General features: G+C 46.2%; 1 long non-coding RNA gene across 3 annotated transcripts in view; it reads right to left on the reverse strand.

Moving 5' to 3' along the window:
* Window positions 1-1,520: 1,520 nt before the first annotated feature.
* LOC105671243 (uncharacterized) overlaps window positions 1,521-24,181 on the reverse strand; it is a 217,143-nt gene continuing 194,482 nt past the window's right edge. Inside the window, exon 8 of one of the 3 annotated variants that reach the window (XR_001100585.2) lies at window positions 1,521-2,017. This is a non-coding gene — a long non-coding RNA (uncharacterized lncRNA). The remainder of the gene's footprint in view (window positions 2,018-24,181) is intronic. The other 2 variants (XR_010890603.1, XR_010890602.1) reach the window with 2 other exon arrangements.

The raw sequence follows: 24,181 nt of genomic DNA on the forward strand, positions 1-24,181 counted from the left end.
GAGTGTTCACAGTTACAAAAATTATGATCCAAAGAGAAAAAGTTGCATTTGCTCAATTGTATTGCGCTACCACCTTGCGGCGACGCCGAGTCTGGCATTCGTCAGCTCATGGGACAAGATCGATCGACTTCTCGGTTGATCGCGGAGCATCGATGCCTCCCGTGATAGGGCGTTAGATCGCCGTCCGAGGTCGGCCATTAGCCGCAAATGACGTACTTAGGTGGCCGGTGATCTCTCCCAGTGATTTGATCGGATGCGGGATTCCTTCGGACAATGATTCCGGTTCGAGATTCGCGGGATCACGCAAGAGCGAGCGAGCGAGCGGCAAGGGGGATTCACGGCCCCTTCTTCGTTCGCCCTATTGATTTTCCATTCGGAACAGCTTCGGTACTCTCGAGGCGCCAAACGTCGGCGCGAGCTGCCCGACCGATTGACCGACATTCGATTGCCAATCGACGCACGCGGGTCGATCCGCTGGTGACAATGATTGAGACACCTGTGACTCATTTGCAGGCAAATTTGAATAATCCGTCGCGAAGTCGCTGCTGATCATGATTATGTGTGTTTAATATCGAATTAGTCAATTAGGTAACAATATAAGCGCATAGTTTGTGAAAATCACGAGAGGTAAGATCTTATCATAAGCGTGCAATCTGTATGAACACGACAGGAATTCGACAGATTAAATATCGTTCTATTTATAGAATAACAACTGCAGAAATAACGTAGCTTTGAGAATTCTATATAATCTGTATTTTTAATAATATTTTTAAATCAATCGATTAAAAATGTGCGAACTTTTCTAGGTTATTTCTTTTTTGCATTGCTTTTGCATGTGACATATACAAGAGTTTTTCTTTTTTTACATTTTTTTCAAATATTTTCTTGTACACTATTAAGAAAAAAAACTATATGCTAAAATACCGATGCTATAATTAGTGGAGTAATCCACGATCGAGGTAGCTCGCGGTGGATTCCGACGGTAATTAGTCGTACTGTTTGATTTGGACGACGGTGGAAGAGGCTCGCGCGGCTCTGATTGGATGAAACCGGCGTATGTTCGTCTTCACTTTCCAAAAGGAAAGAACAGCCCGGGGCCTCTGGCTCCGGGAAATGACGAGAAGACGAGATGAGACAAGACGGGACCCGCGAGTTAGGAACGACGAACTCGTTGAGTTCGGATGAGATGAGACGGGACGAGGGAGAAGAGACGACGAGATGAGATGAGAAACAGCAATGTCGCAATGAGATATTGCCAGTATGCGAAGGTGCACAAAGCTACCCTAGAATCTGTCTCCGCGCCTTGTAATAACACCGTGCATAGATCAGAGGACGACTCTTAGTATGATAATTAGCTTTGGAAAAAAATATTTTTGTTGTTACTGTGACTTGTCTATTAACGCAAGAACGCATGCGATGCGATATATATATATATATATATATATATATATACGTCAAGTTTCGTAGAAAAAGTATGTTTAAATTTTTTAACATATTTTAAATAAGTGTTGAGAGAGAAATTATTTACATATCTCTAAATACGATAAATACGCGAATCAGAATCTATGTAGACGTAGGGAAAATAGGATCTTCAAGTTGGATTTCTTTGTGAGGAAAATTTTTCAAAGTTTTTATTTATCCTACAAATGAACGAACATCTTTTGCTTTTACATTACACAGCTATGTATTTAAATATGAATTAGGAGCCACTAATATACATGTTCTTTTCTATCATGCTATATCAATGCGTATTATGAACACAAAGTTTATACACATCGTATAGTTTTTAATCCCCAAATATATCTGTACGCCTGGGGCGGATTTTCCGCGGGGTATGAAGATAGGGAAGAGGACGGAAAAGCAAAAGGAAAGGAAGGTACTCACGGTGCTTGGGGGGAAGCACGGGGTGCAAGATGTAAGACGAAGGAGGCGTGGCCTCGGCATTGATCCAGAACCCCCACTCTCGTGCTTAAAAGTACGGTCCTAGCTGCTCCGCTCTGTGCTCACCCCCGTCGACCTGTAAGAAACCGACAAGAAATGAATATTCATGAGCCATCAGCTTTGCCGCCTCTATCTTCTTGATTCGGTCACCGGCGTTAACGAAAAAAATACTCCGGCTCTAATAAGTTAGATTGGTATCGCAAATATCGCAATTGATTAAAAGTTCTCACAATTTCTAATTGCATTTTATTATGCACATTTCGAACCTGTTAAGATAAGTTGCTTACAATTTGGTTTGTTCAGCAATATTATTCGCAAGAAAAATAGTAGAAAAATGCATTTATCGAATCAACACACGTTTCGTTTATCAAGCATGTTTTACTCTTAAATGAGTATTATGATAAATGACGATTGAACTCTTGTTACAAATGTAAACTTACCAAATTATTATGGCCTCTTAGAAAATTCACTCGAAACGCTGATATCAATGTTTGTTTTCAATTAACAATTTCAATGATTTTGAAACTTGAAATCGCCAAGTAGATCTTCTAAATGCTCTCACCCATGCGTTTGAATTAATTGTGGTAACTCTATTTCTATTTACTGTTGCAGGATATTGCTTTATCGAATTAGTGCGATACGTGAACGAGGGGAAAGTGACGATAGTCGCAACGATGGATTGATTGCCGATCACGTGGTAAGCAAAATTCATTACACATGCCAATGTCAAAACTCAATTGACGATAAGTTTATTTTTTAATCTAATTTTTTTATATTACGCGAAACGTCAAATTCTAATTAAATTACAATTGATCACATGAGAGAGAAATATGTGCAGTAAGCAGTGTAAATTATTTTCTAAAAATCCTCTCTCTTTTTTATTTAATCGAAAAATATTGTAGCACACGGGGATGACGAGTATTTTCACGGCAGATTTCACGCTGTGATCTATATAAATCTCGCGTTGCACAAGTCGGATTTACACAAAGACAATAGAGCGAGATCATCGCATGAATATTTCATTGCTGGCCACTGACCCGATATAAATATTCCGAAAGTTGCAGAGCTCGATTTAAACTTTTCGCGTGACGTCGTCCGCTCTATTCAAGTCGAGTATGCAAAAACGACGGAACGACTCCTCGCGAATGTATCGCGAGCAAAAATGCACGAGCCGCTGCCCCCGCCGGGCGAATCTATATACATTGCGGTGGATATTATTTTATCTAATTTCACCGCGTTCAAGAATACGTCTGAGAAAGGGAGCATAACAGAGTTGGGCGCGACGTCGGCAGATTGGTTGCCGGCTACGACGTTCCCAGAGTACACTGGGAGTTTGTTCTAACTTGCAGTCGGTGGCAGTTCTCTTCAAACAGGCTAGATTATGCTCCACATCTCTCCGTTTTCTCCCGGTCGCGCGAGTCGCGACTCGCACTACGCGAATACATCGCGCGTTTGTTTGATCTAACTTCGCGCGCGCCTCAATCTCGTTGATGGTGAAAAGAAGCACGGTCGGCGAGAGTCTGCCTGCGAGATGACGATTACGGAGTTTCAGCTCTCGCCGGATGAGAGGAGCGGGAATCATCTTCGTCAGTTGCAAAAGGTTTCGCATTGTATACTCGGGAGCTTGTGTTGACGATCGAGATGGATCGATCGACTCTTGCCGCTGTGACTGTTGATAATGCATTCTGCGCCTGGCGGCTTCTTGCCGTAATTTACGTAGTTGTATTGCTTCGCTATGAGCACAACAGTCACGCATATTATTTCTTGCAAATGTAAAAACTATGATTAAAGATAATCATGAATAGTTTATTCTAAATCACAAGAAGTGCAATATATTTGAATTTAATAGTAAATTGACAAAGAAATCATAATGCAATATGTTTCTGAATATTTTACTGCGAAATTAAATTTTCGTGGCCAAGACGTAACCGCGGCAAGCCTTCGTCTTAAATTATCGGACGATACGCGCCACATTAAACCCGAAATGGTGCGGGCTCTGATTTACGAAGCTGTTAACGTATCCGATAAAATACAGCCTTCGGTTTTATTGCGCCCATTCGACGCCATTTTGGTGCGAGGATTTCTCTCCTCGAAACACTTCCCCCCGTTACTCTTACTTACCCACCCACTATGTCTTCCCGCGTCTCTCGCCGCAGTAATTTCAATTGGCTTGCTACGGCATTCCGCACGATTTATCCGTTCGGGTCGAATTTTTTGACCGACAGCGATTCTAAACAGAGTAACGCGAGCTAAGTCTCACCCTCCGCAATTTAATTTACTTTGATCGCACCGCCGAGTCGGTTGGATTCAGGGATGAGATTAATCCGCTTCGTAATGCATAATATATTAGGATAGTAATACACGGGAATCCTTTTGCCGCGTGGAGATAAACACGGGAACAAAGTTGCAGTTTTCAAGATGCTTTTCCACTATATTTTTCGACCGATTACTTTTATTACAGTATTTTTATCAGAACAGAGTATATTTATGCACGATTTAAAACTCTCCGCAAAAGCGGAGACTTTCGAAATATTCGCGGGTCATGATATTTTTGACCTCCGCGCGGATGGCCTTTCGAGTTTCACGCGTCTCTCCCCGAGGACGGTAACTCATAGACCAGAGTGTCACGATCCTTTAAAATATTTAGAGGAGGTAGTCCGGGGAAGGAGTGAAGCAACGCGGGCAGGGGGGCGGCGGAGGAGAGACTCATCCAAGTTGGCAACTTTCGGTCGTATTAGCTTTTGTATATATATTACCTCATTTGCGAGAGGAAAGCTTATACTTCTACCCCCTGTAGACGCTGTATAGATATACATGCACTCACCTACCGCCTCCCTCCACAATATACTTGTACACGTGCTTCGGCTATATTTCGCCGTCAGTGTGACACGTCAGTCGTCGCACTTCGCGCGGCGAATCGTCTATCCAAAAAGTTTTCGCAATCTCGGCGGGTTATGCGTTTCCGCGACACCGCGAAGATCCGAAGAAGCGAGAGACGTGATCTACTTGTTGAAATCAATTTTGTCCATTTGGAATGGCTTTAACGGACAACAATGCAGAGATAAAGAATATGCGTATATTTTTTATCGCCTCTTCTTCATTTGTACAGACTGACATTGCCTAACTTTGAAACTCTGAGAGACAAGCCTGGGAGGAAGCCCGCGATGCGAAAGAACAGATTCATCGGGGAATAGAGCGCGAGGCGACGATGCAGGTACGCCCTCGACGCGGGAAAACAGACATTTAACCTGAAATAACACACGGACAATGAATACAAAATATACGTCAACACGAGTCGTAACTTCCCCGCTTTCGTTGCGCTCCGGGTGTATCATTCCCGGCGCTGTTCCGATTTCAGGCTCGCGCTCTTGACGTCCGGATGAGCCGATGGGCGTAAAAATGGGGGAATAGGAAAGGCGGAAAGCGCGCGATGGAAAGAGGGCGACCGAGAGGAGGATGGGCTGCTGGCGGTGAAGAGCGACAAGAGTGCGAGGAGCATCGGCGGCGCATCGCCTTCGAGCAAGTATCGCCCGGCTGTCAGATGGTGGGTAGGGTTGGCGGAGAAGGAAGGTACCTACGCGCGCGGAGGGTTAGGTCGGAATATAGTTTAAGCTAGACGAATGGGCTGGTGGGTGGTTCTGGAGGCAGAAGAGTGAGCCGAGGCGGGTAGTTTTGCCTGGGTACCGCCGCACCCCTCTGCCCACCCGCCGAGGTCTCTCTCGCCGCTCTCTCCCCGGCCCCCGCCAGCCCTCTGGAGGCACCCCCGGTTACTACTCCACCACCTTCTCCACCTCCTCGACGACGCCATACCCTCGTTCATAATATCCTGCACGTCAGACTTTGAAAACTCCAACAATTTCCTCCTGCCGCCTGGTTGGAGAGCGAAGAGGGGAGGGGAACGGGGAGGAAGGGGATGGCCGGGGCTCAGGGGGTTGGTTCTACCCGCCGCGTGGAGATGGTTCCAGGTTGCTGATGCTGGTGCCGCTCTCTTCGTGTGGTAGTAGTAGTAGTAGTCGTAGCAATAGTAGTAGTAGTAGTAGTAGTAGTAGTAGCGGTGGTAGTGAAGGTGGCGGTGGTGGTGGCGAACCGACGGTGCGAGGGAGACGAGTTTCGAGTTTATATAAAGTTCGGGCCACATCAATAATTATAAGTAGAGAGCCGAGGCAAGATGGCGCACCCGACTGGCAAACCCCATCCCCTCGCATGCCAACCGAGTCATTATTCAAGGCATCCTTACTTCCACCCGCCTGCCCGTCCGATTGATCCTTGGTGTCGTCTTGGGGAACGATCGACGCTTTTCCGAAGAAGAGCGGAAGATCGCCTCGTTGATCCTTAATGCTTCTTGTCACGTTCTGACCACCGCGTAAATGTTTCACAATAACGTTGAATTCCGTTCTATATGCAACGATGAATAGCTCATGAGAGAAGTAAAGAAACAGTAAATCTTATATATGAATTTTTACAGAAATTACTATCTTCTATAAATTCTTTAACTTTAGAATTTATTTTTTTTTCTTACTAAAGAAATCGAGACATTATTAGTCAATCAAAAAGTACATTTTATAAATACAAAATATATGTGAATTGATCGTTGGTTAAAATATGATTTTTAGTAAAAAAATAATATTTTTGTGAAAATTCTACATCTTTCTTTCGAAATGTAATGAAGAGTAGGATTATTAAGGGAACTCGCGAAGCTCTGGTGAGGAGGAAAAACACGAGGGGCCGAGGCGATGGGAAGGGTCGGTTGGTTTCCGGCAAAGATGACGGTTGATTAATGTTGAGGGTAGTTTCTTACTCACACCTAGCCCGGCGGGATAGTCGGTTACAATGGCGAGCGGCGCCTTAGATAAAGCGTCGAAATAATATCGCGCGCGAAAGCACGGTATAGCTGCGGCTATCAATTTTAATATTTTTCACGCATTATTAATGTTGAATAATATTTTCTTTACATAAAATTTATAATATATTTCATTTTAAATAACATTTTGTTTACATAAAACTGTAGAATTGCAAGGACTTTTGCATAAATTGTTTTCAAAATTTACATAATATTAACAACGTATAAAAATTCATGTTTTGAATGAACGAATTTTGACCGAAAATGTAACAAAAACGATATTTTTGTCTCATAGCTGTTAAATTAATAAAATGTTAAAATTTACTGACGTAATTTTTAATTGGGAAAGCTTTCATCTAACAAGTTGAAAAAACAAGTGACGCTCGTTTACGAGTGTTAAACACGAATATCAGGATCATCCCGGCAAATATTTTACTTTCACGAACTGACCCAGCGGGTCAAACAGTAGTTTCGTTTGACTGCGGACTTTTTTGAGCTGCGAAATCGGTCTCCTCGAGCGATCCAGCCGGCGACACGACATATATAAACATTCACACGTGTACACACGTCCGGTCGTGCATCCGCGCGCGCGCGCGCGCGCGCACACTCGAGTACTTGGCATGGGATCGGTTCGAATCTGTCCCTAACGTAGTTTCCAGTTGAAACGCAGATCTGGTGTTGCCCTAACTCGGCCGGGGAAACTCAGAAATCTAATGCCAGGAGGACACACGGGCTGTACCAGCTCCGACGTTAACTTTTAATGCACGGGATTAGTGCCGCGGGTGCACGCGGGGACCCCAGCCAAACTTTACGCTAATTTGTTCGTCTATTAATCTCGCACTTCCTATCTGCTCGTGCCGGCCGAAAGAAACCGGAATTACACAGAAAGAAAGCTCGCCTCGATACTGGTCGTCTGACCAATGAGTTATTTTTCCACTGAAACGACACCGACTGTTGGAATATTTATTTATTTACGGTTATAACAATCTAGCTTTTCAATTTGGCTTATATCTATATGAAAATGAGGCAAAAATCTGTAATGCAGAGTTCACTCATTCAGTTTTTTAAAACTCTTTTTCTGTGTTTTATATTTGAAAATATTTTTTTGAGAACATTATTACAATATAATTAGTCAAATTTTTCAGTGGAATAATCAGTCCTTTGCAAACAATCTACGTGCTACATTTCTCACAATTCTATAATCAACGTAGTAATTTGAACGTGATAGAAATTAATCGTTTGATGCTTTACATATTAATTAAAGAAACACGTTTTTATATTGCGAAAGAATAATTGCCGAAACGGGACATTTCAATGAAAAATCTGGGTCGCGACAGCCGTGTCCGGCGAGATTTTTCGTGCCGAAGGAAAAGGCAACGGGGTAAACGAGGAGTGTAAAAAGCGAGAAAAAAGTCGAGAGTAACGCGCCGCAGAAGGGAAGCGGAAAGAGGAGGACGAGAGGCCGCGCGCTCAATTTACCGGTAGTGGAAAAAAGGAACGCAGGAAAAGACGGGAAACAGCTTAACGGGGTTAAAACCACCCCTTCGGGGGCTCGGCGGTAGGAGGTAAAAAAGCTAAGCGGCGTTTTATAGACCCAACAAGCGGCCCGCGTATACCTACACGGGTGCCAACCCCGTTTTTACACCCTCGTTGGAAATTAGAGGCTTTTTGTGCTAAATATACCTCCGTCCCTCATCCTCTCTCTCTTTCATACACACAGCACGCCGCGCCAGTGAATCTCATATTAATTTTAACTCCGAGCCTGACCGCGCTTCGAATTACTCGCCTCGCAATCTTTTTAATCTTTCTATTACGCGGAAGATATACAAGAGAAAAATCCATATGCATTTTTCTCAGTGAAATCGTTTTATTTGGTTAGTATGATTTTTGCACTAGCCTGCGTCGAGAGTTTTCGACATTGAAATTCAATATTCATACACTGTGTATCATGTGGGATTATCCAGTAAACCTCATATTAAATTTAAATGGACTTTTATATAACGCGACCTCTCTTTTTGAACAGTGATCCTCTTTTTGCCGAAACCGATGGAATTTTTGTTAATTATTTTTTAAATTGATATTTACTGTAATCCTTTTCTTTTTGTAAGCTTTTTATAATCTGTATAATACCATAAATTATTAAAAAAGGTATTTTTTTACAAAGATCTCTTCAGCATTGCGTTTTTAGAATCTGAAATCAGATTAATTTTTTGAAATTAACTTTACGCGCAATCAGAAATTGAGCAACAAAGTTTGCTACCGTGAAAGAAAATTGTTAAATCAAGTCCACTGGGTAGCAACAGGATTTGAGAGTCTTTTCTGTAGTCTAAGTGAAAATAAAACGCTCGACCAACCGGCCAAGAGAGTGTGAAACGAGGGTGGCATTTCTCTCACATAAATTAGCCGTCGGGGGCAAAATGCAAAACATCCGTTCAAGCCGCAGTTCAACACAGACGGGATCGGTCACGTTGTGGCTTTGTCTCTCCTGATTCGCCCGCAGGTGGATTCACTCCATCCACCTGGTCTTGATCTTTGGACTGACATGATTGTACGCAATTTAGAAGATAAGTACTAAAGCGGATATCATTTTATATCGCTATAATCTTATTGGGAAACAATTCTTGTCGAAAAAATTTAACGAAGAAAACTGTTGATAGAGAAAACGTTATCATTTTTATATATAAAAAATTTTTTTTAAACGAAAGATTCGATTTATATTGTGTTTCGTTGTTATAAATTTCAGCGGCTCGTCGATCGCACACACATTTTTGTGTTTTTCGCGCGGTATCGAGGCGAGCCACGAAAGCCGCTGAATAAATTATTGCAACGCTGCCAAACCGCATTTCGCTGTACTTGGATTCGCGAGCGGGATCGTGCCGAGCGGAATTCGCGCTGGAAAAAGCGACGTGACAAATGACGCGCCATTAGCAATCCCCGGCAATACTCCGGGGCAACATCGAAGATGCAACTAGCTGAAAATTCATGGCCGGCACGAAGGAATCGAATATCGTTGTCGCATCGGAACCGATGTGTCTCTCCCCGGGTTACTCCCGCGGGACAAATCGAAACGGCGAAGGTCGCCGGTACGCGAAGGCGAAACGTTTCTCTAGGCATTCGAGGCGAACGTCGCGCGCGTATATCTGGCGAGTAGGTGGCCCCAGATAGCGCCCGATTTCCAAGCAACGACTAACGGCTGGATATACGTACGAGAAAGGTGGTGGCGAGAAACGCGAGAGGTGCGGCACGGTCGTAGGTTGTGTGTTAGCCTGGGTTGCTGCGGCAGTTCACCCTCCCCCGTCCGTCCTCTCGTGCCCCCTCACCCGCCCCCGTGCCACCCTCGAACACGCTTTTGGCTTTCGAGGCAATATAACTCGAAAATGGTGGCTGGCTTGCGAGTGCCGTTATCATTTCTTAGCCCGGTATCAGCCCGCCCTACCGGTTATTACTGCACCCCCGGGGCTACGCCATGGACTCTTAGATAAGCCACCCACCGCGAAGGTGTATTGTCTGTTTCACCTACCTCGTCGCCTTCTATACGCCTCTCCTTCTCCTCCGCCGCGCCTCTTATTCCGTCTTGTTCTATCGGGCTCTCTTACGGCGTTTCTCTATTCCTAACCGTCTTTCTCTCTCTCTCTTACTCCATATCGTTCGCTTCTACACCTCACCCCTTTCCCCATTCTCTCTTTCTCTTTCGCCATCCCCCTGCGGGAAGTGCCCCTTCCCCCATGCCGGTTTCAGCCACTTCCGACACTCCGAGATGTATAGAATTGTTTGAGAATCGCCCGGAGCGCCGCGAGATTACTTGGGAAAACGGATATGTCGTTCGCCGCCCGGACCGATAAGTCCGAAATGCGCGCCGTCGAAAAGGACCATATCCAACGGGCTGGTCCCCGGCCCGATCGATCCCCTGTCCGCGGGCAGGTGCACACCTTCCGAATCGCCCTATCCCGGCATCGTTCGCCGGACACGGCGAAGGTCCCTGCCGTTTCTGTTTTCTTAGGATTATAGCGGCAATCGCGCCGCGCCGCACACCGGACGGGTTATCGGAATCGACGCTGCTAATCTGACCGCGCGATCCGGAGATGTGCAGCGGAAGCTTTCCTTCTACCTCGCGGTTGGTCAGACTACGGAAACCACGTTTAATGTTATTCTCCTATGTTCCTTTAGTAAGGACACATACGTGGTGCGATTGTTTCTCTCGAGAATGACAATTTTAGAATTATTTTTCTTTTCGTAGAGACATTGGAAATTCAGAGAGAAATTGAAATTTCTTCGAAAATCAGAAGACTATTTTGCCCAGAAATCATTTAAGAGCAATTGTTGTAAGTTATTGTAGATAATCGTTGAATAATTGATACTTGGGCAAGACTGACTGATATTTTTCTCGAGAGTGGCTCAAACTTTGGCGATACCGTTTCTGATCCGCGGAGGACGCGCGTATACATCCGAACGGGAATGGCTATGGCTGCGAACGATTTGCGGACGTGGTGCCCGAAGTCGAAAGCTAGCTTCGAATACGAACGATTCCAAATGAGGTCGCCCCCGACTGACTGATGACGTCATTACTGTCAGGCTTAATGAAAATTTCCGGAAAGTTACCGCTCGCCTCGACTGCCGACACCGTGTTACCTTTAGCTACAGCGAGACGTGGGCGTTTCGGCAGGGGGTCCGAGGGGGGGGGGCGTATGGGGGATGCAGCGGGATGTCGGAAAAGGGGGGAGGGAACGAACGCGGGGGCTGCTGGAGCCCGCGAGTGAGCGAGAAATTTTACGAGAATTTCCGAGACTAATTTCTCCGGCGCTTTGCGCTCGAGGCAGGCGGGCGTCGTTAATTTCTGACGTTAATTGCTAAACCTGAAGTTTCTAGAAATTTCCTGGGCGCCCCTAGCCTCGCTTCTGCTGCAGTCTATCCTCTTCCTCTCCTTCTCCATCTCGTTTACGTGTGTGTACGGGACCCACCATCATCCTCCGCTTCTTCCTCTCTCCCCGCGACCGCGTTTCCTTGCCGCCTCACGCGCGAGCGCGACTGCTTCACCCGGTTTTCTGATATGAAGATTAAGCATCATTTATTCAGGACAACCGCGTGTGCAGGCCCTTCTTGACGAGACCGTTGAGGGTATCGTTCGGGCACCGGACTTGTGATTGAATTACTTTTGTAACAGCATGAGCCGGCCACTTATAAATATAAGAAATACTGCGAAAGTTGAGACCATTCAATTTGTTTTGCTTTATGAGCAGGTCTACGGTCTACGGAATTTTTACAAAGACTTTGGTATGAATATGCTAATATCGACTTTACTCAGCTTAAATTATTAACATTAGTAAGAATGCAATTTTGTTTTTTATTTATAAGTTTATTTTATTTTATTATAAGCGTCTACATATTTGGTTTTATATAAGCATCAAAAAAGGCACTTGAATTTAAAAGCATAGATATGCAAGTATCAGACGTTGGTCTATTCGCGATCATAAAATTTCGTAATTCCCCAAAGCCGTAGGTGCGGCAAGAAGTAATCCGGCGATAAGAAAAAAAGAATACGTATCCACTCGTGGCCGCGTACCGCAGAAACCGCAACTACCGCCTGCCGTCCCTCGTATTCGGCTCCCGCCCACCCTCTCGAAAGATGCCGGCGTGTAGAAATCCGGTAGGAAGGGTCGCGCACCCCTCTTCAATGTGCACGGAGGTCAATTTCGTTGCGATAAAAGGGCGAGAGAGAGTTCCTTGCGCCCTCGCCTAGTTGTTTAGTTTTCCGCCATCTTTGTTCGCGCTTAGGTGCCGCGGGGGACAGAAGAGAGCGACGGGGGGAGGGCGACCGTACTTTGGAGAAAGAGTGAGAGGAAGAACCCGAGCGAGTGGTTGCTGGGGCGAGAAAGAGCGATGAGAAAGAGGGGGTTGGGTTAATAGCGGGCTCCGGCGGTTCTGCAACCCCGTTGAGGCTTTCCGGGGAGAGAGGGAGATCGGTGAACGGCGTTGTAGGACGAAGGGGGAGGTGGGGGGAGAAGAGCGAGCGAGCGAGCGAGCCCGGCGAAGAAGAGGCATAAGTCGGAGAGAGAAGGCGGAAGGCTCGCGCAGCTTCACCGGAGACTGAAAGAGAAATACAGGAGGACCAAGATGGATAGAGAGAGCAGAAATAGACGCAAAAGACGGGGACGAGAGCGAGCGAGCGGCGGCGGTGGCGGAGGCGGCGGTGGCGGGCGGCACGAAAGGCGGGAAGGGAGAGATTTTACTTACTTACACCCCCACCAGCGGTGGTCCGCGCGCGACGAGACGGGCTAATGCGAGGCCGGGTGCGCGAGAAAAGGAACGACGACAGCGGCGGTTAGGTATTTCCCCCGTAGCGCGCGCGCAAAAGGCACCGTAACGATTTTCTGCTCCTTCGAAGGAATATGAAAGGCGATATTTGCGCGCGAACCCGGCACACCGGGAGAACGATGGGGTGGAGGGTAGGGTACACAGGCGGAGGTGGAGGAGGTGAGGCGGCGGGAAGAAGAGAGTGGCTGTGGGTAGCTCGGCGTCGTCGTCTCGCTCTCGCGCCCCCCACGTGTCTCGCCCGCTCTCGTTTCCACTAATGATGGAAAACGAGAGACAGGGTCGCCCCGGCAAATACCGCCCGGGCGGGATTTAAGGGATGAAAAGGGGCAGGAAGCCTTCTTTGCTGCCTCCGGGAGCTCTTTGATGTCACTAGACGTGCCGCCTAATTTTCAGGCCGGATCCAGCGCCGCGTCAAGGTTGTCCGGGAGCGAAAAATTATTATCTCCATCTCGCCGGACGTCCGCGAGAAAGTTGAAACTTCAAAGCGGATTCTTGAGAAACCGAAGCAAAGATTATCAGAGTTTCTATTGAAATTCTTGCGTCGATGTTTGGAATACCGTAATCGCGTTGCATATTGACGCATATTGCTGAACTTTCTTATTATTGATATACCTGTAATAGTTAAAATTGTGATCTGGCAGCTTAGATATTGTATCGACTGGCAAAAGTATAATACAATATAGCATCAATTATCTCAACCATCACTTTCTTCTAAATAATGTAAAGGTCCATAAAACCGTCTTGACACGCTTCATTAACCTTCGGCTATCGTCAGAGATTTAATTATCCTAGGGTTATAAAGAAAAATATACGCTGGTAAAGTTAATTATCTCTTCTACCGTTTATCCGTTGTCTCATAATCTTGCTAACGTGAATAAATTATTTTGTAAGAATTAATTTCAGGGTAATTTAAATTGATGAATGAATAATTTCATCGAATTATTTTCCAAGAATTTAATTTCAAGGAAAATAGTTTAATTTTCTAAATAAAACATTTGGACGAACCATTTATCGGCCAATCTAAATAATTTCAAAAGTTTGAAGAATAAAATTATGAGAAAAGTTGCTGAAGAAGGTGAGCGCCGAGAGCTCCAAGACGGGATATTTTTCTACCTTTCGCATGGAAGAACAGCGATGCTACAGCCAATGCATTCTCCGCGTCGTTTAAGACAAAAGCTCGCGAAGGTGGTTCGAGGGGGCGGCAGGGGACGGCAGGGGGAAGGAAGAGGTCTATGGATGGCGAAGAAGAGGTACGCCCGGGTGGGAGCTGCCTCATTCCCGGCTGGAGACTTAGAGTTGGTAATTAAATACAAGGAACCTTGCTTCGCCTCGTCTCACCCCGAGTCAGCTCGTCCTCTTCTTCCACTCCTCCTCCACCTCCTTTTCCCTCATCCTCCTACTTCTGCTGCCACCCATCCTCCCCGTTCTGTCTTCTCTCTTCTCGTCTTCTTGCGTCCCCTTACACCGTGCCCGGAATACAGAGAGGGCTGTATTTAATTCGAGACTTCATTCGATTTACTTCGAGTCGCGGATTACGCGTCGTCGAACTTCGAGCAAGCGACCGGCTGCCTTGCGCGATTGGCACGGTCCATGAATAGTGACGACGTGACGCAAAAATAAGCGCCCGGCGTCGCGACACGCGCATTAGAGACTCATCGCGTCTTCGAAATAACATCTAACATTGAGATGACATGTTTAACCCCGCGTATGTTTAAAGTGGCTGCTGTTATTTGCTTCTATCTATTTGCGCAATTTCACGTAAATCGTATATACGTAGATGAAATTATAGCTGAAGAGAGAAAAATAGGATCGTTTCCTTCCGCGATTTCGACGACATATTCTTACAGTAGAATAAAAGATAATGAACGGTCTAATTTCTTTAATATCTGATTTTCGAACTAATGTATTCGAGAAAATTAGTAAAAAAGCATAGTTTAGAAAATTATTTCATTTACAAAGCAAGAGATTAAAAAGGGCGCAATTTGTGTTCGCCTTAGGTTTTAATGGGTAGCTACAAGAATGATTTATTTGTTTCTAATATCTGTAATATGGAAATGCGAATTCATCGAAATTGAATTGATTTGAATTCATGATTTATGCCACGATAGATGCACCGTCGAATTTCTAAACGTCGCGACGGCGTTGATCAGGCGACTGCTAATTGATCGCGTGCACACGGCAGCATTCGATGGCCGTCCGAGGCGGGCGTTTCTTTTCGTAAATCAATTTCTCGATCAGCCCGCGAGACATGCACGCGCATAGTCGTGCCATTATTGGCAATAACAGTGTTACACCAGCCCATCCAGCCGGCGGAGATCTCTCTCTCTCTCTCTCTCTCTCCCTCTCCCTCTCTCTCTCTCTCTCTTCCTCTCTCTCTCTCTCTCTCTCTTTCTCTCTGCGCCGCTTTCTCCGGCGTCTCGCCAGGTCTCCTCTCTCGCCGGGGCTCTCTTGCTCTCTCGTGGCGAAACTCAATTCCCCAGGCCGTGCAGAACGGAGAGGGTGCGCACACTTTGCTTGCTCCTGCTGCACAAGACGAAATTTCATTCCCGCCCGCGCCCATCCTGTGCCCGGTAATTGTGCACGTGAAGCAACCTGAAACCTGCATTTGCCCCGTAGGTTCGCAAAGGAGGTTTCCCTCCGGCCCTCTTCTCATCACGGCGCTATCCTTTCCGGCGCTTCGAGATACAATCGCCCCGACTGCGAAAGCCATCAGTGTCCTCGAGGAAAAATTCCGCCACCCTCGATTCCGTATTCGGAGGGGGGAGGGGGGGGGGGGAATTGCTCGTCCGAAAGTAACTTCTGGGTGAAACATACCGAAGCAGTAATCAATTGATGGTCGAAAATGTATCGATAAAAAGAGATTGCAAAATTGGATGACGTATGAAAACTGTAAAGCTTTGTCTCCAATATAAAAAATGAACTATTCATCGTAGTTTGATAGTTCTTCGTCAATTAAAACAAAGTTTTAAAACAAGTTTTTTTTTTTTTAGTTTATCTATGCAAAAAATAAAATTTTATTTCGATTCAGTAAAAAACTTGGACTGTTTTTCAATCATTTATGCGTGGTTAATTAATTAGAATTTTTTTACAGAGATATAAGTTTCATAAAAAATCAAGAAGCAGCGAATGATCGAAGAAAAACCGCTTCGGTTGTTTCATTATTAAGCGGTACTTCCGTAAGGGGATCTCGCGAAGATCTTTGACGGTAACATCTTGGTCGCTAATAGCGCGACCGTTGCTTACGTCGTCTGGGGGATAAAAAAAAGAGCGCCGTTCTCGTAAGGAAAGGAAAATAGCGGGCGTAGCCGGGCAAACAGTCGACGCTAACGTTGTTGGGAAGTTCAGCGCGACCGACACAATAAGACGGCTCAATGAAAAGCGTCCTTTACTGCGGCTGCACCGTGAATGCTTATATGCCGTTCCACGGAGAGCATTCTCTTTCTCACCGCGCCCGAACCTCCCTCTTTCGCCGCGGCTTCTCTCTTTCTCTCTCCGACTCGTCGCACTCGACGTCGCTATTTGCGCGATATCTCGCTCGTTGGCCGCCGGCTCAGCCAATGAAAGCGCGCGGAGGCGAGCTTTTACGGCGTTCTTACGGCATGGCGGGGGTTGCGGAAGGTTGGGGCTGCTGCCTCCGCAACGTTCTTATTGTTTCAGCCACCCCAACCCGCCTTCGCCCCCCCGGCAACCACCCCGGGCGCGCAACCATCTCTCCCGCTGCCGCCTCGCCCCGTCCATCGCCCCGTCGGTGGTACCACTCCACCCCGAGTTTACTTCCTCCTCGTCGTCCCCCCTTGCCCCGCGCACGCTAGAGAGCGCCCGACCGCCTCCTACGGCACTGTGCTTAGAATTTTAATGGACCGGCTTAGAAATTGTTGGCGGAATTAGATTTTAGGACGAGATTAGGCGGGGCTGCTCGAAATTACTGCAAGGAACGGCGGGCGAGCGAAGGGGAGGTGGGAGGTGGGTCGCTTTCACGCGCCCAAGCCGGAGGCCTTCACGAATTTATGCCGTTGCGGAAAGAGCGCGCGGATGACTTGCCCCCCCCCCCCCCTCGTCCTTTCGGCCCTTGATGAATCTCGGACTGCGTCGTTGAATTTTGAAGAGAGTGCGAAATTTTACGATAGAACACATCCGTCGCCGCTCTCGGTCCGCGAAGAAAGTCCTTCGAACGTTCTCTAGATCTCGGCTGCTTTCGTTAATTCTTTATTCGCAATTTTGTCATTTTTTTCTTGTTGCATTTGTCGCTAGAGCGACGCTCAAAAACCGATCGACCGGTTCGCAAGCACGCACGATGTATGTGAGCATCGAAATACGCGGACGTATTTGGGGAATGCGGCATCGACAGTCGATGCACGTCGCGGTCTTTTCTCGGGACGATTATCGCCGCCGCTTCTCTGTCATCGAGGACGAGCGTACACGCGCGCGCACACATACACACGCCCACATTGACGCTCCGAAATCTCAGCCATCCTTCGACACCCCTTACCCGACGTCCTCCGACGTCCTAACCACCCGTAACCGGCAAAATACGCGGACGCGGAGGCGCGAGCGAGACGGGGAAACGCAAATGGGTTGAGTCGACCCCGCGCTGCTGTTTGAGTTTGAAATTACAGAGCGAGAGAATTTATATGCCGGTGCCGCCTGTTCTTGCGCGACGCACGAGAAGTTTCATTTATTTAAGGCATCTTGCTCGCTCTGGCAAGGGGCGCCGGCAGCTTCAAGAAGCAGCGGCGCGAGCCCCTCGTCGTTTCTCCACGTTGATGTTTAATGATATGTTCCACGAACGCCTTGGAACACCGGAAGCGATGGTACTCTCGCGTGGTCTCGTGTCTTTCGCCGCGTCTGGCAACTTGGCGTTAAACAGCCCCGTAGAATTCCGGAGAAATGCCAACGCGGCAGGAATTTTGTATCGTATTAACGACACTGAACGCCGATGATTTTCCGAGGGCGTCGAGTCCCAGTCTTTTTCATCGCTCGTCCGCGCGCGCGAGCGAGCGAGCGGGCGCTGTCCGTACGTAAATTACAATTTTGCCGTAATTGTCGTTGGAACTAGTCGCACCGAAGTTACGTAATATTCGTATGTGAGTTTCAGCACGTCGCAAACTTTGCCCAGCTTCCCCCCCGCTGCGTCCGGTCCGTGTAGCGATCGCAATGTCTGAGAAACAGATCAACAGTGCGAAGGATCTGATCAGATTTTTTAATGAAAGGTGAAGAGAGAACTGAAGACAAAACATTTTAACTTGAAACCAATTGTATCAATGTATCAGTTAATTTGAATCATTTTTTATTTTTCTCAGAATTAAAAGGAAACAAAGTTAAATCTTTTTTATGCAAAAATAATTTTACATTTTGTCCTACAAAGCTGTTCAGATTTATCAAAGCTGCTTTAATGAAAAGTTTCGAAGCGCGAAATCTTTCTCATAAGCACGCCTTGTCCTTATTTCGCAATGCGCGATCTATTATACAGTTTTCAATTGTAATTCGATCCAAGACGAGCACAAACGAGCGTGAGTCGTCGGTGACCCGTCAACAAGACCGAATGAGTATCTTTTATCGTTCGCAACGTCGCGTCTTCGGCTTGCATTGTGTATACAGCTCTAACCAGGGCCGATGATGAAAAGGAGCCTGCAGCTACGAGGAGGAGTCACTTTGAGGTCCTTCCGCGAGAATCGACGATGGATCCCAAAGTTGTCGAGGTATCCACCCTTTCCCTACATCGAAACACCCACCCCGTCCTCTTCCATTTCCAAGCGGCTTCCCACCCGCGTTCGCGCGCCCATCTAACCTGCGGAGCCCAGGTCCTCGTCCTCAGTGGCTTTGTCTGCAACTTCAGCCGGGTGTTTCGCGATTATAATTTAACGACGCCGGCAACGAAGCGAAGTTGGCCCCAGAAATCAATGCGCGCACCGAGACAAAAGCCAGCGACGACAGAAAGTCAGCGGGGGTAGTGGCGAGGGGGCGCGGGACGGCACGGGGGGTATTGCGAGCGAGCGAGCGAGCGAGCGAGAAGGCCGGGGTTTGAGGAGGGTTGTTTTGAGGGAATATAAGGGGGTCGCGTCTAGAAAGGCGAGAGAGAGGATGCCGCGAACGTCTATGTGCGCGCGAGGGCGTCATAAGTATCCCAGCGCTGGGGTGTGGGGGTCACGAAATTCAGCCGTATTTTCTTGCCGGCTAACAATCCCGTCTCGCGCTGTGTATCGATACCTAAAGTTGGACCACGAAAATTCTATGGACCCTCCCGGCGTGTGAATATACGAGCGGCGATCGCGTTCCAAGATCTCCATTCGTCCTCGCGTATTCATCTGTCACGAGCAATACATTGCGCAGCAATAAAATTTCCTGTCGAGTCGGAACTCGGGAAAATTTAATTTGGAGATAAAAATTAGATTACTTTGGCGAAACAAGTATTCGTCTTTTTCTATTTCTCTCTCTCTCTCTCTCTTTCTCTTTTTCGAGATTCGTGCATTATTTCCGGCGCAAGAGACGAAAACCCCCATACGACGAAGGCATAGACGCCTAGGCATTTGCGGCGGGTATTAAGAAATCTCTGCGGACGTTTGGCGGTCGGCCAGCATTCCCGGCGAATTAAAATACCGTGCCGAACGTGCAGAGCATCTCACATTACCGAGGTTTTCGCCGACGCCGCAAAAGTGCCGGATAGTTTGTTCTCCAGTTCGCTCGACGAATCTGGAACCAAAAGTTGCTTTTCCGAGGTCGAACATAGAACAGCAATAATTTTGAAAAAATGTTAAATAAAAAAAATAGAAGACAATCTATTGCGTGTAAATGTATCATCCGCACTGCAATTGAAAATGTAAAAAATGATGTATCGCGTCCAAATATTAGATACGTAAAATGTAAATGTGGGATTTAGAAAAATATGTACTATTGGCTTATAATTCTTCATATTCGATAGAACGTAGCTCAGTCTGTCGAAATGACAGTTGAGAAAGATCAGGCAAAATTTGTAGGCAAGACGGCGTATCGAAATACAATTTTCCGCAGCCGGCGTGATGCGGCGCGACGTTCCGGCAACGGCACTCGAATAATTTCGACGAGTGACAGAAGCAGAAGCGCGGGCGCGGCGTTTGTCGAGATTCGAAGGCTCGCTGCGCTGAATCGGGTACTAGAAAGCGACATAAGGAAACAGCGCAGACGGTGGCGCGCTCGCTTTTCAAGGTATTGCGGGGGTACCCTGGCAGTCACGGGACTGAAACGTTTGCAGACGCGTACCCGGTGTACAAAGTCGTAGCTCGCGGCCCTTTCATTTGTAAACGAAATTACAGAATAAGGTTGAGAGGGAGAAGGAGCGGTTGCCTAGGATAAGCGAGAGGATGAGAGGGAGGGCGAGCGGGAGAAAGAGAAGGCTGGCGTCGGCGTCGAGGTGAGGACGGTTATACGGCGAGGCTGGTAAGGGACCGTCGTGGAGCAGCTAGAAAGGTGGATAGGGAAGCGGGGCAGGGGAATAGCGGAAAGGGGGGGTGGATTTTACTCTGAAGCAAACGGCTCAAAGGAAATTAAGGAGCATTCACTCCACGAGAAGCTTCCACGGAGAAATATCGTCTGTGAAGTGAGAGAGGCAGAAACGCGCGGAGGACGGTCTAGGAATACGAGAACTCCTCCGAAAGCCGCGCAAATGAAGCGGCAGATCTGCTTTTCTGTAAACCGAGGAATTCGAAGAAAAACATGAACACCGCGAGCGATTCTCCGGATGGCCTGTTTCGCGGATAGCTTATCGAGATGCATCGCGTTGCGGCGGAAAATCGATTCGCTTTGATCGGCTCGAACGTCGATTGTATATTAGGAAAAAAAGAATTTAGTGTTTTTAACAAAATTTTACAGTTGAGCTTTTGCTCATAGCAATGAAATATTTTATTTTATATTACAAAAGATTTAGTTGTTTCTTTGCTAAAATAATTTTTACATTTTGTTGTAATAACTTTTACAATTTGGTTTTTTCAACTAAATATTTTTTCTACTGTAGGATAGAAAACATTTCAATTGAGCTAATCGTAAGTAAGACTCATCGGTCTCTTCGTTGCGAAAATGCAAGCGCATGTTATGTAAACTTGAAATATTATAAATATTATTTGTATCAATTGTAAACAATTAATTATTCTATTTCATTAATTTTATTCTAGATTTTGTGTATAAGTAAGATATGAAAAATACGAGCAGTTCTATTTCGTCACTTTCGTCGGAAAGAAACGTGTCGGAGAAAACGCACCTTTACGATCCTGCTGAAAAATTAATTACCTCGCTCCAGTGATTTTCTAAATTCTGACATTTACGGGCGATGAGGCGGTAATACCAGTTACATCGGCCGTGAAGGGTTGAATTCACGATGGAACTTTCGTAAGCAAGGCGGCCTGCTTGAACGCTCGTAGGAGCGCCGTTGCCCTCGTCCTGTTTTTCATCCCTTATTTTGCCAGAGGGGTTAGAAGAGGGCTGGTAAGACGGGGGTGGCAGCATGGCCGCTTCACCCGGGACTCCGCCCTCGAGTGGCTTCCCTCGGAAAGGGGAGAGAACTTGGAAAACCTGACGATCCTACGGGGTAGTACAAAGTACGTACTTACGGCCTGGTATGAAATGAAAAGGGGATGAAGTCGAGGGTGGTGGGGGCAGCGACACCATTCTCGCGCTCGTGCTTGTGCTTAATCTTTATTCCTAATACACCTATCGCGAACGCACTTCAATTTCAACGATAAACGTATGGAACGCGTTGCCATTATCATCGCACAACAGAATAATTTATGTATGAAGTGAAAAATTATTAATTCAAATACTTTTTCGCTAAAAAAGTGCTTGACAATTATGAATCGATTAATAATTCACGTTGTAGACTTAAAAATAGCATTATTATAGATCACGAATTAAACACAGTTGAGGAAACTATGATGTTTCAAAAAATAAAGTATGTGTCAAAAAAAAATAAGTGGAGTTATTTTCTAAATATAAAATTTTGAAATATATATTTCTACAAGTTTAATACTTTTTTTTATTATCACTTTTGAATGGCGTGTTTCTTACGTCGCCAGCAGCGTCCAAAATTTTTAAACTTTGATCTTGATAGAAATGTTAATTTTCGTAAAAATTTTGATTATCGGAAAATTTAACTGGCCACATATTTGTATATTATTTTCATCACTTTATTTCACTTTTCTCGAATATTTCGATATACACCGACAAAAAAAAATCTCAAAGGGTTCGTATACGCGGGACTGTCGATCGCGGGACAAAATCGTAAACTGACCAAGGGCGAGGATCGCGTTCAGGAACTTGGTCAGTAGTACCCCACTCTTGTCTCCTCCTGAGTGACCGGTGGCCCCCGGATATGTGGGAAAGAAAACCAGTTTCGCGCCGGATAGCGTGCCAAGGAAGATGCACAATCGGCTGTAGGTCAATCTGACTCGGACTTGCAAGCGAAAGGGAAAAAGAAGTGGCGGCGACAAGACATAAACCTGTTCCGGGTCAGTCCGAGGGCCCCGCTGACCTAGAGAAGGGTCCGAGGTTCTTGCCCCGTCTGTGTGAAAGTTGGACCCGTCCGCCGCAAACTGTAGCAAATTATTGCCGAATTGCGTAACTGATATTCAAAAAGCATACAATGCTGTGGAAATGAACATTTTCGTTATAATAATAATTGTGAACTCTAACGGCCAAATGTGATATAGCGTACCGTATCGAATAATTTCTCTCGAAAATAATTTATACCCTTTTATTGTAATATAATGCTTTCATATTATTTTAATATTTTATCGCTACAACTAATATGTGTCTCAATGGAAAATTAAAATATATTTAGTATTGCGCTCGCATGCGAGAAACATTTGCGGCAGCGCTTGTACGAAATATTATATCGATCACTGTCGAGCTCGTTTCCTTGATTTTTATTCCATTCAAAGTATCGAGTCGTTAATTCGGAAATTGTTCGTCCGGCGTGGCATATTGTTCGCGAGGCATCTGGTTCCGCGCGAAACAAGATCGACCGGATCTGCCGGACAGCGGCTTCTTTCGTGCCGGCGAATCGGCGTAACGTCCAGTTAGACCAGTTTTCAAACATTTCTGGGACAGGACAATGTCCAGGCATATGCGGCAGATGCGGTGCCGGCGCAAAGAACCGGCCCTCCAACGAAATTTACCTTTTGATTCAAATGTCTCGCAACGAAAAGGATTTATCGCGGACGTATCGGACCGCGTCTTTTTTTTCTCTCTCTCTCGTTTCGGTCCTCTTGTCTCGCCGTCGTTTTTTTTTTTTTTCTTCGCCGCGGCGCGCAGAAGATTTTCCCTCTCTCATTCGAATAAAAACACCGCAGCTTCCGATGAGCCGTCACGCCGACGGGAAGGTAACGACGGGTAGCGCTACCGACGTTCATTAAGAAACTTTAATTAAGTTCCATCAAGTTCGGCGGAACGACGCATGAATAAGTCCCCGCCTGTGTTAAAATCGACACAGGGTATATATACGCGCCGGGGCCACGTCGTACGTGATGCATTAAATTGTTGCCAGGCTTCAATATTTATAGGCCGTATCATGGTCATAATAATAATATTAACCGGATTCCGTTTGCTTACCTATCGATAATTCAGCCGGACCGTAACAGCCCAGCTACAAACAAAACGCGTTGCCCGCGTATGTATTGATTCATTACTTTTGTATGATCAATAATGCCGGCGTGTGTTGTTGCATTTCTTGATTCGCTTTTTGAATCCGGCTCGGCCGTGCGAATTAATTACAGCCAGAGAGAGAGTCCACGTGTTATTGATACAACGAACGTTATTATTACAACTCGGGATAAAAAGAATCAATTAAACGGAAGAGAAAGAAAGGCCGTTTAATAATGCCGTTACCGGTCGGCGTTTAATATTCAGAGAGGGAGTAAAAATTGCAATCGGTTGCGCGCTGACCCTTTCCGATTCGCAGCGAGCGAATCATGGCAATCGGAACGAAAAATCTCGCGATCGACGGGACAAAAAGAGATCTCCCTCGGTTCAGTGACCAGTGGTCAGTCTCTTTTCTTCATCGCGCCATTAGCCGCGCCGGCGACAATGCAACTAAATTCTTGCGTGCGGTCAGTTGATCATTAA

The sequence above is a fragment of the Linepithema humile genome, chromosome 6 (genome assembly GCF_040581485.1).
Source record: "Linepithema humile isolate Giens D197 chromosome 6, Lhum_UNIL_v1.0, whole genome shotgun sequence".
In the NCBI taxonomy this organism is placed as follows: domain Eukaryota; kingdom Metazoa; phylum Arthropoda; class Insecta; order Hymenoptera; family Formicidae; genus Linepithema; species Linepithema humile.